Source organism: Phaseolus vulgaris, unplaced genomic scaffold (assembly GCF_000499845.2).
Source record: "Phaseolus vulgaris cultivar G19833 unplaced genomic scaffold, P. vulgaris v2.0 scaffold_13, whole genome shotgun sequence".
NCBI lineage: Eukaryota > Viridiplantae > Streptophyta > Magnoliopsida > Fabales > Fabaceae > Phaseolus > Phaseolus vulgaris.
Window position 1 is genome coordinate 181,848 of NW_027174082.1, and position 12,619 is coordinate 194,466.

Consider the following 12,619-nt stretch of genomic DNA (forward strand, 5'->3'; position numbering starts at 1 on the left):
AGCCTCTCAAATGATGCACCATACTCATATTCATGAACCCAAAACCGAGAACAAAAATTAAGAGAAAAAGAGATAAGAACATAAATGGAATAAAGAAATGAAAGGAAAATGGAATGAGAAAATTTATGGATGTGGGTGAGAAATGTCATGTCACTTGGAGGGTGATGTGCTCAAGATGAGTGTGTGTTGACCACCACTTGAGAGCTTTCCAATCACTTAAGATAAGACCTCAAACCTAAGAGGACATAAGCCTCACTAAGAGCTCACACAATTTGTGCAGAGTTTCTTTACTTAATTCAAATTCAACTTATAAAATACAATGAGGTAGACTTCCTATTTATAGATGAAGGAGCCTTGGAGAACAAACATGAAGGGTAGGATGAGAAACACTAAAAAAAAGGGCAGCCTTAGGGTTTGACTGTCAAACCTGTACCCTAGGCTTGTCCTTCTAGAAACTAGGTCAAAATTCTTTCATAAAGGGTTAAAAACAAGCTAAAATGCTAACTACACCCCTTATTATGCTAAAAGTACCTTATTCTAACCTATCTTTTCTATTTGGACCCTTAAAGTGAGCCTAAATTATTTACAACATATTCTATCTTTTAAGAAGACTAGAAGGAAGAATAGTTGGTGCTTTGGTTTATGCCCATCTCTTCTGGTTGGGTCCATGAGATCCTTGGTGGGGTCTTGAATTGTTTGCTAAGATGACTGCTTACTATGTGTTTTGTCTTTTGCTTCCTTGATCATCTTCATAACTACTTGGTTTGTATCACTTTGAGTGCCTAATTTTTTTATAGTCTTTAATTTCTTGTTTGTCTTGATTTTATGGATAATCTTTGTGTTTGTCATCTCTAATCTCCTTTGAGTTTCACTCTTCAAATTGCTTTTATTGTTGACCTCTTGATGTGAAATATATCTTGGATTTGTTCTTTATGAGAATTGAGCTAACTTCTAAGTAGCATCCTAAGAGAAGACAAAGAACTTTGCGAGGAGTACTCATATTTGGGGGACAAACAAGTAGAGGCTTGGAGAGAAACACTTGTGAAAGAAGATATGAGAACTTTGAAGTTTTTTTTTAAAATTTTGTGTGATATCAAGTTTTGTAATTTTGCCATTATCTTTACTTTAGGTGTCTTGGAAGAGCCTTTGGTGTTCTTCCATCTCCGACAAGTTTTTTTTAATTTGCTTATTAGATACACGCTTTAAACGATGAGTGTGTCTTGAAGGTTCATAAGTGCCAACAAGCCTCACCATTAGGAGTCGTCTAGGTTTAAATTTTCGCAACGTAAATTCTTAGTTTTTAAAACTTTATTTTAGTTTCTTTCTTTAGAAAATTCTTTCTTTGTGTTGAAGAATTTTTCATTGGAAGGAGATTTGTGAAGTGTATCAGGATAAGTTTTGGCTAGGAAAGACTTCGTACTTAAGAGTGTCCATTGTGACCTACCTCTTTTTCTTAGGAATTTACCTTGTGTGCTAAACTCACTTTCCTTCTTGTGAAAAATCTATTAAATACAAAAACTTAATATGTCTATGTATACTTCTCATTATAGTAGAAGTGATTTAAGTTCTTCATTAAAAAAATTGAAAAATATTTCTCAATAACTTAAGTCACTTCAATTGTGGAGGTAATAAAGAGGTTATTCAAAAGGAAAAGATTGAAAGAGATACGTGTCTTGTCATTCTTGAAAAGGAACTTAGAATTTTAAGGCAAAAAGAGGAGAGAAAAATTAAAGAAAATCATAGCATAAAACATCCAAAAGACCTGGAAAAAGAAAGGAAGATAGGGTATATATATGAAAAATTAGGCAAAAAAGGCAACAATCATAGAGATGAAGAGTATAGTCATAGAAGAAAGATTTATAACCCTCATTGTCAAAGAAAGGAAGGGATGTGTTTTGAGTCCAAAAGTTTATATTATTCTACAGAGACTGAAGTATACATTCCCTATTTTGATGGAAATAAAAATGTTGAAGCATATTTAGAATGGGAGACAAAGGTTGATAATTTTTTTGAAAAACCCCAATTGGATGAATTTAGTAAATTTTCCATGGCTACCCTAAGTTTTCAAGAATATGCCAGGTCTTGGTGGACAAAAAGGGAAACTGATGTTAGAATTGACAGAAAATTAGAAGTATTGAATTGGGATGAATTGAAGATGTGTATGAGAAGAAAATTTGTTCCGCCTTCATATGTGAGAAAGAAGAAGCTTAGAGAAGAAATGAAAGAGCTTGTAGAAAAATGAAGAAACTTTATAAATGGAGAAAAATAATATAATAGAAGAGAAAAAAAATAGGAAAAAATTACAAGCTCTTAGAGAAAGAAAGATACAAGAAAGAAGAGAGAGAAAAAAAATAATTAAAGGAAAATCCTTTGTTTGGAGTTAAACCAAACATTAACATAAACTCTTCTTCCATAGAAAACCCTTGTGAGAATATGTATGAAGAAAAATTTGTGTCTGGAGCTTAACCATATATATATATATATATATATATATATATATATATATATATATATATATATAAACCTTTCCTCCACAGGAAAGCCAAATGAGAGGTTGTTTGAAAAAAAAGAAGAGGAATCTAGAAAGGACGAGGAGTATCTTACAACACCTCCTACAAGAATAGTTGAAAAAGAATCTTTAAAGGTAGATTGCAATACTTTGAACTCTCCTTTTCTTTTAAATCATGATGCTTACTTTTATCATAAAAAATCACAGAAACAACACTTTGTGATGTTGTTGCTTATCTTGGGCAATGAACAACACAAAGGAAACAAATATATTTATCAAAAGGGCCCTATTTCTTTTAAAAAAAACTATTATAAAAATAAAGGGCCTTATTTTCTTATTGTTTTATTTGAATACCGTTGTCTTAACTTTGTCATCTCACTTTTCTTTGATGTTTACTGTAGGTTAATATTTGACCCTGGAGAAAAAAACTTAATCAAATAAACAAAGGTTGTTGTCATTGAGCATCATTTAGATATGAGGACAGATCCTTTTCAAGAGGAAGGGGATGATAGCAACCGTCCAGCCTTGAAACTTTCGGCCAAGAAGATAGACGAAGATCGAGCTTTAATGAAGAGTTTGTAGAGTCTTTTTCTTCTTCTTTGCCTTGTAAAAATCATATAGAGTAGTTAGGAAATTTTGTGTCTTGTATTTTGGGCCAAAGTAGAGAAGGATGTAACTAGAAAAGAAAGTAAAGTGTAAAATAGTAAAAGATGGGTGCAAATAGAAATGTAGGCAAGGGAGACATGAGGCTCTACATGTTTTCTCTTCAATGGATAGGATTTGCACCAATAAGGTGGTGACACTTGTCACACTCTCATTTGAGAGGTTTTGAAAGACTTTCTCCTATAAATAGGAGTCTCTTGTACATGTATATTCAACTTGGAATTAGTAATGAAATGTTGCCTAATTTTGGCCATTCTACTCGTTCTTAAGTTTTCCCTAGGTTAGTCTTCTTCAAGACTTAGTGTAGACTATTTCCTAGTGAGTTGGTCTTACCTCTCACTCTCACAAATTTCTAACTCCACTTCAATCCATGGAAACTTCTCTTGAGTTTCTTTAATGCTTCTGCTCCTGAGATCTCTTTCATCATCCATCCAAAGTAGAAATTACAAAGATCACTATTAGAAGAAAAACGTTTTTCCATCAACTAAGGTTGACCATCGATTGAACGGGTCTACCTCGGCTAGATTACAACTTTAGAATAAACTAAGGTTAACCATCAACTGAATGGGTCTAGCTTGGCTAGATTCCAACCTTAGAAATAAAACTAAGGTTGAACAACATCATCGTGGTTTTTTTCTTGGTTTTTTATTGGATAACCCTCTTCGCCTCATCTACTCGGATTGAGGTTGGGGGGCTATGTACCGATAGTTGGTTTGATCTCCTATTAATAGGGGATGTAACTAGAGTCAATTACAGAGCTTATTAATTATTAACCTTCTTCGTCTTATCTATTGATAAATGTCATATTTTAGTAATATTTCCTATTAAAAGATAGACACTTATGAATGTTTATTGATAAAGTAGCTATAATTCAACCCATAATTTATGAATTTAAACATTTTTTACATATTTTGTGATTATAATATGAACAAGAACGATTTATTTCCAAATTTTGTTAATTTTAGGATTCTAGGGGGAAATGACGATGAAAGGGCTAAAGGAGAATAAACAATATGAAAAGGGAAAGTTAGAAAATTCAAAACTCGCCTAAACTCATCTAAGCAAGCTCACTCCAGAAGAACTCACCCATGCGAGTTCACTATAGAGAAGTTGGGCTTTTTCTCATCAAAATCGCCCAAGCAAGTAATAACTCGCCTATGCGAGAAGTCACTTAGCCCAAGCCCAACTAGGTTAAATATGAGGTGTGAGACATAACCCTAAACATCATTGGGAGAATAGGAGGAGATAGAAAACCTTAGAGAAGGCATCCGTCAAGGAGAAACATCTTGGATCTTCTTTTCTTGCTTTTCATGCTTGTAATGGCCAACATGAGTGGCTAATTCTTCCCTTTGGGATGGGGAGTAATATGTTCAAAGTCTTATGTATTGAGGTGATATTTATCTATAATATTTCAGTTATTGATTGATGATTGGTATTATCATTTTATTCTCAAAGCTTGAATTATTTATAATTTTGATCCTTAATTAGATATTATTGGAAAGTATTTCTAAGAATTTGACCTAAATGATAATACTTAACATATTTGAATGCTAGAAATAGATTTGAAATATTAACTGCTTAATAAAATTTGTTCTTAATGATAAAGAGTTTTTATAAATATGTGAGGAATTGATAATTACGAGGAATCAATATGATTGATTTTTATATGTGCATCAAGTGAATATTATAATCTTTTGTAAAAATACATATGAGTGAGAAGGATGAACATCAATCCCAATTGAATCACACAAATTGTTTTACTTTGCTTTATTTACATTCTTGCAAATTCAAAAAACAAACTTCCAACAAACTTTTACATATTGTTGTCTATTTAGTGAATATTATACTTGAGAATTCAATTGTTCCTTGTGGGTTTGATATCCGTCCTTAGGAACAAATTTATTACTTCTGACACGGTATATTTGTCGTAAAATAGTCATCATCTACTCGGCTTGAGGCGGATGGGTTGTGTAGCAATAGTTGATCTAATCTCCAATTAATAGGGGATGTAACTTATCTAAAGTAAATTATAGGCCTATTAATTATTAACCATCTTCACGTCATCTACTCAGCTTGAGGGTGGGGGTTGTGTACCGGTAATTGGTTTGATCTCCTATTAAAAGGGGATGTAACTTATCTAAAGTCAATTATAGGCCTATTAATTATTAACAAGAGAGATTCAATAAAATTACCCAAAATCTTAGCCAATAATAAAGGGATATCTATTAGTAGTACTTGAAATAAGTTGAGGAGAGATTTAAGGATTAAATAATATTAGTTAAGATTTAGAAGATAAGAGATAAGTAACCAAGGTTATGTCTCTTTGCGGTACTTGAAATTAGTTGAAGAAAATTTTAAAGATTAGTTGAGATTTAAAAGATAATTAATATCTAACCATGAGTTATAAATATATCGATCATGATGAACAAGAGAGGACTCAACTTGTATGTTGCAATGACAATTTAAACTTTGAACCAGAACAATAATAAAAAAAATCATTATTAATTTTCAATATGAAATTTGAATCAAATTGCTCCATTTAGGTTGAAACAAATCTAAAAAATTAAAAAAATTAATTACGATCAATTTTTTACCTTTTGAAATGATTTCTAGTTACTTTTTTTAGATTTGTTTAATTATGAGCACACCTAGGTTGAATGTTCATATTTGATCATGGTAAAATATTTTGAAAAAAGGTAAAAAACAAGTAATAAGGAAAGCACCCAAATTTGGTCGTTCGATTAATCAAGAGGACAACCTTTATCCATATTTTGTTTTGTAAATGACAAAATCACAAGAAGGAGATTGAATAGTGTTTAAAAAATGTTTCAAAGCTTGTCATAGAGAGAAACTATCATTTGTAGTTTTTATACAAGTTTTAAAGGAATCAAACTTTGAGTCTAATATGAGTAGGTGATGAAAAAGCAATACACAATATGAGTTAACACATGTTTTTTGTAAAAGATAAAACATAACTCAAAGATTAGTCTGTAAGAAATTATGTAAATTAATTTCTATAAAGTGACTCACATGACTTAGAGTTTGGGCTTTGGGCCCAAATATGATTTAATAATAATAATAGAATAAATGGCCCATTGGTTAACGTGAGAAATATATATATGATGATATACCTAATGAAAACCTACATCTGATGGAGATTGGGAACTAAAGGCTATAGGATTTTGTCTCTGCAAATAATAGTTGTCTCACTGATAACCATCATGAAAGTGTGTGACAAGAACGAAATTGCTAAGAGATAGATTGGGACAAAGGAGATAAAGTAATTGTTCAAGTAGGATCACTCATGGATCAAGGTAAGTACCTATTCCTTCATTGTATGATTGTGTGAGAATCATGATATGATAAGATCTGTATGAGAACATTATTGTATGTGTTCAATTTACGTTAATTCATGTTTTAAATTTACATGTGATATCAGAGCCTTGTTGCTCATTTTTGTGATTCTCCATTAATGTTTTTCCATAATTTTAAGAACCCTAATTCGGTTCCCAATTTAATTAAACCCAATTGAAGAACCCTAATTTTAAAATTAGGGTTTATGGATCAAAGTTTTCATTCCTCAATAATATAACCTAATCTGCACTCAACGCCCTGTACCCGAACCCATTATCGGAGTCGCTGCCGGCACAAAATCGCAAGCCACCGTTGCTCATGTTTTTCTCCGCCGCTGCTCGTCCATCTCCGTCGCTGGTTTTGCTTGCAGTGACAACGCGGTTGGCCGCGACCTGGTTCGGCGTCAAGGATAGAGATTGAACCCAGACGTGGCGATTCGTCGGTTGGCGCGGTGGTTTCTGCGCTCTTTGGCGGCGTGGACGGCGTCGGGGTTGAAGAAGGAGAGCGTGGTGGCGTCAGGGTTGGAGAGGGAGAGAAACGGCGTCGTGCGGTGATCGTTTGGTGGCACGGTGGTCGTCTCCCTGAACGGGATCCAACACCTTTGTTCGTGCGGCGTGCGGTGGTTCTTGATGGTGGAGATGGGAGTGTGCAACATGGTTTGGCGGCAGGGTGGTTCATGGATCCTTAGGGCGCGATGGTTTGTGGGTCTTCATATGGAACCCGTTTCAATTCTCACCATGAGATTGCTTTTCTGCTTCGGAATCGTGTTCCTCTTTGCATTCCCGCTTTGTCTCTGGATTCCCCTACCCAAGGTTATTTCTGTCTTGAGGGATTCAATCATGAAAGGATTAAGGATTACGGGTGAGAATGAGACGAACATTGAAAATTGGAAGAAGGGTTACATTAATGGACCTATGATGAAATTGCATTATAATATAAAATAATGAAATGCATGAAAAGAATCCAATTAGTGAATGTATGAATTATTCTATGCAACTTATGGCATCATGAAATGCATGAATTCCTTGCTGCACCCCATATTAAAGTTTAATCAATTGTTATTTTTCTGCCATTTATGTTATGTCATAATGTAATTTGATTTACATTTAAATTAAAGTTTAGTTGGTGAGGAATGGAAAATTAGTTTTTCAGCTTCATGTATTAATTTTAATGTAATTTAATTTACATTAAATTAAAGTTTAATTTTTTATGAAATTTTAGTGTAACTTTAAATTAAAGTTTAATTAATTAATTGAAAGTGAGGAATGAAAAAATATTTTTTCTGCTTTATGTATTAATTTTTAAATTAAAATTTTAGAATTATTTGTATGATAGATTTGTAATCACCAAAGTGATCAAATCTTTATGTTTTATTTAATTCCAAATTATGGATGAAATTTTATTTCAATTAATGATATTATTTATGGAATTATTTGTATGATAGATTTGTAATCACCAAAGTGATCAAATCTTTAAGTTTTATTTAATTCCAGATTACTGATAAATTTTTATTTCAATTACCTATAGAATGGATGCTAAATTATTTAAATATGGGTAAATGAAAATTCATTATTATAAGACATTTTTGGATCACCCAAAGGTTGATTAGTTGTCCTTATAATTAATGGATATGATTGTTGGTAGTGAGTATGTGTTATTAGTTTTGCTTGTATATCCAAAGATAACAAGTGTTTCTAGTTAATGCATATATCTTGCCAAATAAAGTTAATACTATTAGCATCATTATGTTTTGTGTATTAATGAATCTCCCAAAGGAGAACATTAGTATACATAGAATGCTTTCTAAATCTGTATTGTATGTTTAGTTTATGACTCAAAGTATTAATGTTAAGCATGTGTGATTGCAGTATCTGTTCCTGTAGCCTTACATTCGCAAGCTACGTCTGTTCCAGTTTTTAATGGTCTAAATTTTTCTGGCTTGAGTGAAAAAGTCCAATTTCACATAGGTGTATTGGATCTTGATTTGACCATTCGAATCGAGAAACCTGCTGCTATTACTGATGATAGTAGCAATGAGGAGAAAGCTCATTATAGGGTTTGGGAAAAGTCAAACAGACTTAGCCTGATGTTTATGCGGATGAGCATAGCAAACAATATTAAGTCTGCTCTTCCCAAAACCGAGAATGCAAAAGAGTTTATGAAATTTGTGGAAGAGCGCTCCCAAAAAGATGATAAGTCTCTTGCTGAGACATTAATGAGTACATCAACCACCATGAATGCTTATTATGTATGTTTTGAATCAAACTTAACTGAAGTTCCACATAATTCTTGGTGGATTGATTCTGGATGTAGAAATCATGTTTCTAACATGATGCAAGGATTCCTTTCAACCCGAACCATAAAGCCAAATGAAAATTTTGTCTTCATGGGGAATAGAGAGAAGGTTCCAGTGGAAGCAGTCGGGACTTATCGTTTAATCCTTGACACTGGGTTTTATTTAGACTTGATGGATATTTTTTATGTACCTAGTATATCTAGGAATTTAGTTTCATTGTCTAAACTTGATGTTGCCGGATACTCTTTTAAATTTGGGAATGGATGTTTCAATTTATATCAGCGTACCTATTTGATTGGATCTGGTACTCTTTATGATGGATTATATAGATTGAATCTCGATAATCTATATGCTTAAACTCTTATGACCTCGCATCATAATGTTGGCACTAAACGTAGTTTGGTGAATAAAAGTTCTGCTTTCTTGTGGCACAAACGTTTGGGACACATTTCCAAAGAAATAATGGAAAGATTAGTAAAGAATGAAATACTTCCAAGTTTGGATTTTACTGATCTGAATGTATATGTAGATTGTATTAAAGGCAAACAAACAAAACACACAAAGAAAGGAGCCACAAGAAGTACTCAGCTTCTTGAAATTATACACATTGATATTTGTGGACCTTTTGATGTAAATTCTTTCAATAAAGAAAGATATTTTATCACCTTTATTGATGATTTTTCGCGTTATGGTTATGTCTATTTACTGCATGAAAAATCGCAAGCGATGAATGCCTTGGAAGTTTATATAAATGAAATGGAAAGACAATTAGACAGAAAGGTGAAAATTGTCAGGTCAGATAGAGGTGGTGAATATTATGGAAAGTATGATGAAAGTGGACAACACCCTGGTCCGTTTGCTAAGTTCCTTGAGAGGCGTGGTATTTGTGCTCAATACACAATGCCAGGTACACCACAACAAAATGGTGTTTCAGAAAGGCGTAATCGAACCTCAATGGATATGGTTAGGAGCATGTTAAGTAAGTCAATTGTATTTGTTTCATTGTGGATGTATGCTTTAAAAACTGCCATGTATCTGTTGAACAGGGTTCCTAGTAAGGCAGTTCAAAAGACACCTTTTGAATTGTGGACAGGAAGGAAACCTAGTTTGAGACACCTGTATGTTTGGGGATGTCAGGAAGAAGTTAGAATATACAATCCACAAGAAAAGAAATTGGATGCAAGAACAATCAGTGGATATTTCATTGGTTATCCAGCAAAGTCAAAAGGGTATATGTTTTACTGTCCTACTCATAGCACAAGAATTGTTGAATCTGGAAATGCACGATTCATTGAAAATGGTGAAACCAGTGGGAGTGATACTTCACAAAATGTGGAGATTAAAGAAGTTAGAGTACAAGTTCCTTTAACTAGTACTTCAACTTCAACTTCAAGTATTGTTGTTCCTAATGTAGTTGAACCACTTAGCGATGAAGAAGAACAACAAATTAATGATCATGAAGTTAACAACGAACCTGTAATAGAACAACCACAAGAAATAGTATTAAGAAGAAGATCTCAAAGAGAAAGAAAGTCTGTTATTTCGAATGATTATGTGGTTTATCTACAAGAGTTAGAAAATGACTTAGGTATTGATAATGATCCAGTTTCATTTTCAAACGCCATCAATGATGATAATTCTGATAAGGGGTTAGATGCCATGAAAGATGAGCTTAAATCAATGGCACAGAATGATGTATGGGACCTTATAGAATTGCCAGAAGGATGCAAGAGAGTCGGGTGTAAATGGGTCTTTAAGACTAAATGTGACTTTCATGGCAATATCGAACGTTACAAGGCCCGACTTGTTGCCAAAGGTTTTACTCAAACGGATGGCATTGATTATAAGGAAACATTTTCACCTGTTTCTAAGAAAGATTCCTTTAGAATTATCATGGCATTAGTAGCTCATTATGATCTTGAGTTGCATCAGATGGATGTCAAAACTGCCTTTCTGAATGGGGATTTAGAAGAGGATGTTTATATGGACCAACCAATGGGGTTCACTGAAGAAGGAAAGAAACACATGGTGTGTAAACTTAAGAAATCAATATACGGGCTTAAACAGGCTTCTAGGCAATGGTATCTTAAGTTCAATGATACTATTGTGTCCTTTGGGTTTAAGGAAAACATCGTTGATCGGTGTATATACCTGAAGGTCAGTGGGAGCAAGTTTATATTCCTGATTTTGTATGTTGATGATATCTTGCTTGCAACTAGTGATCTTGGTCTATTAAGTGAGACTAAGAAGTTTCTTTCTAATAACTTTGAGATGAAAGATATGGGTGAGGCATACTATGTGATAGGAATTGAAATATTCCGTGACAGATCACAATGACTGTTCGGTTTGTCTCAGAAAGCATATATTAATAAAGTTTTAGAGAGATTCAGAATGGATAAATGTTCGACATATCTTGTTCCAATACAGAAAGGAGACAAATTTAGTCTCATGCAATGTCCAAAGAATGATTTGGAACGGAAACAAATGGAGAATATACCTTATGCATCTATTGTTGGGAGTTAATGTATGCTCAAACTTGTACACGACCAAATATTAGTTTTGCAGTTGGTATGCTTGGAAGATACCAGAGTAATCCAAGATTGGATCATTGGAAAGCTGCAAAGAAAGTTTTAAGATACTTGCAAGGAACGAAGGATCACATGCTTACTTATAAAAGATCTGATCATCTTGAGGTGATTGGATATACAAATTCAGATTTTGCTGGCTGTGTGGATACACGAAAATCTACATTTGGTTATGTGTATCTTTTAGTCAGAGGAGCGATTTCATGGAAAAGTGCGAAGCAAATAGTCATTGTTGCATCCACCATGGAGGCTGAATTTGTGGCATGATTTGAGGCTACAATTCAGGCTAATTGGTTGCGGAATTTTGTTTCAGGACTTGGAATTGTTGACAGTATTGCCAAGCCGCTAAGAATTTATTGTGATAACCTCGCAGCTGTCTTTTTTTCTAAAAATGACAAGTATTCCAAAGGTGCTAAACATATGGAATTGAAATACTTTGCCGTTAAAGAAGAAGTTTAGAAACATAGAGTGTCAATAGAACATATTAACACTGATCTTATGATTGCTGACCCTTTAACAAAAGGGTTATTGCCCAAAACATTTACTGGTCATGTTGTAAATATGGGCATTATCTCTACTAGCGAATGATGAATGTTGTTATTAATGCTTATTTGACACTCTGAGCTCATTGAATAAATAAAGTTTCTGAAATTTGTGTTTTCTACTTTATGTATATACATGTAAATTATGTTGTGGAAAATAAATTATGTTGTTATTGATGAAAATGACATTATGTTTGAACCTATTATGGATTTTTCACTATAAAGTCATATTAAGGAGAAAGAATAATATAGTAGTACATGGAAGGAAATGTGTTGATTGAAATGACATGTAACCGTCATGACTCTTATTATTTCTGTATCCTTGCTCTTGATTAATGATAGAACCAATTTACGTAAGGCCTTTTAAATGCGCATTTATGTAATTGTTAAATCATGAAAGTATTATAACTCAAGTGGGAGAATGTAAGAAATTATGTAAATTAATTTCTATAAAGTGACTCACATGACTTAGAGTTTGGGCTTTGGGCCCAAATATGATTTAATAATAATAATAGAATAAATGGCCCATTGGTTAACGTGAGAAATATATATATGATGATATACCTAATGAAAACCTACATCTGATGGAGATTGAGAACTAAAGGCTATAGGATTTTGTCTCTGCAAATAATAGTTGTCTCACTGATAATCATCACGAAAGTGTGTGACA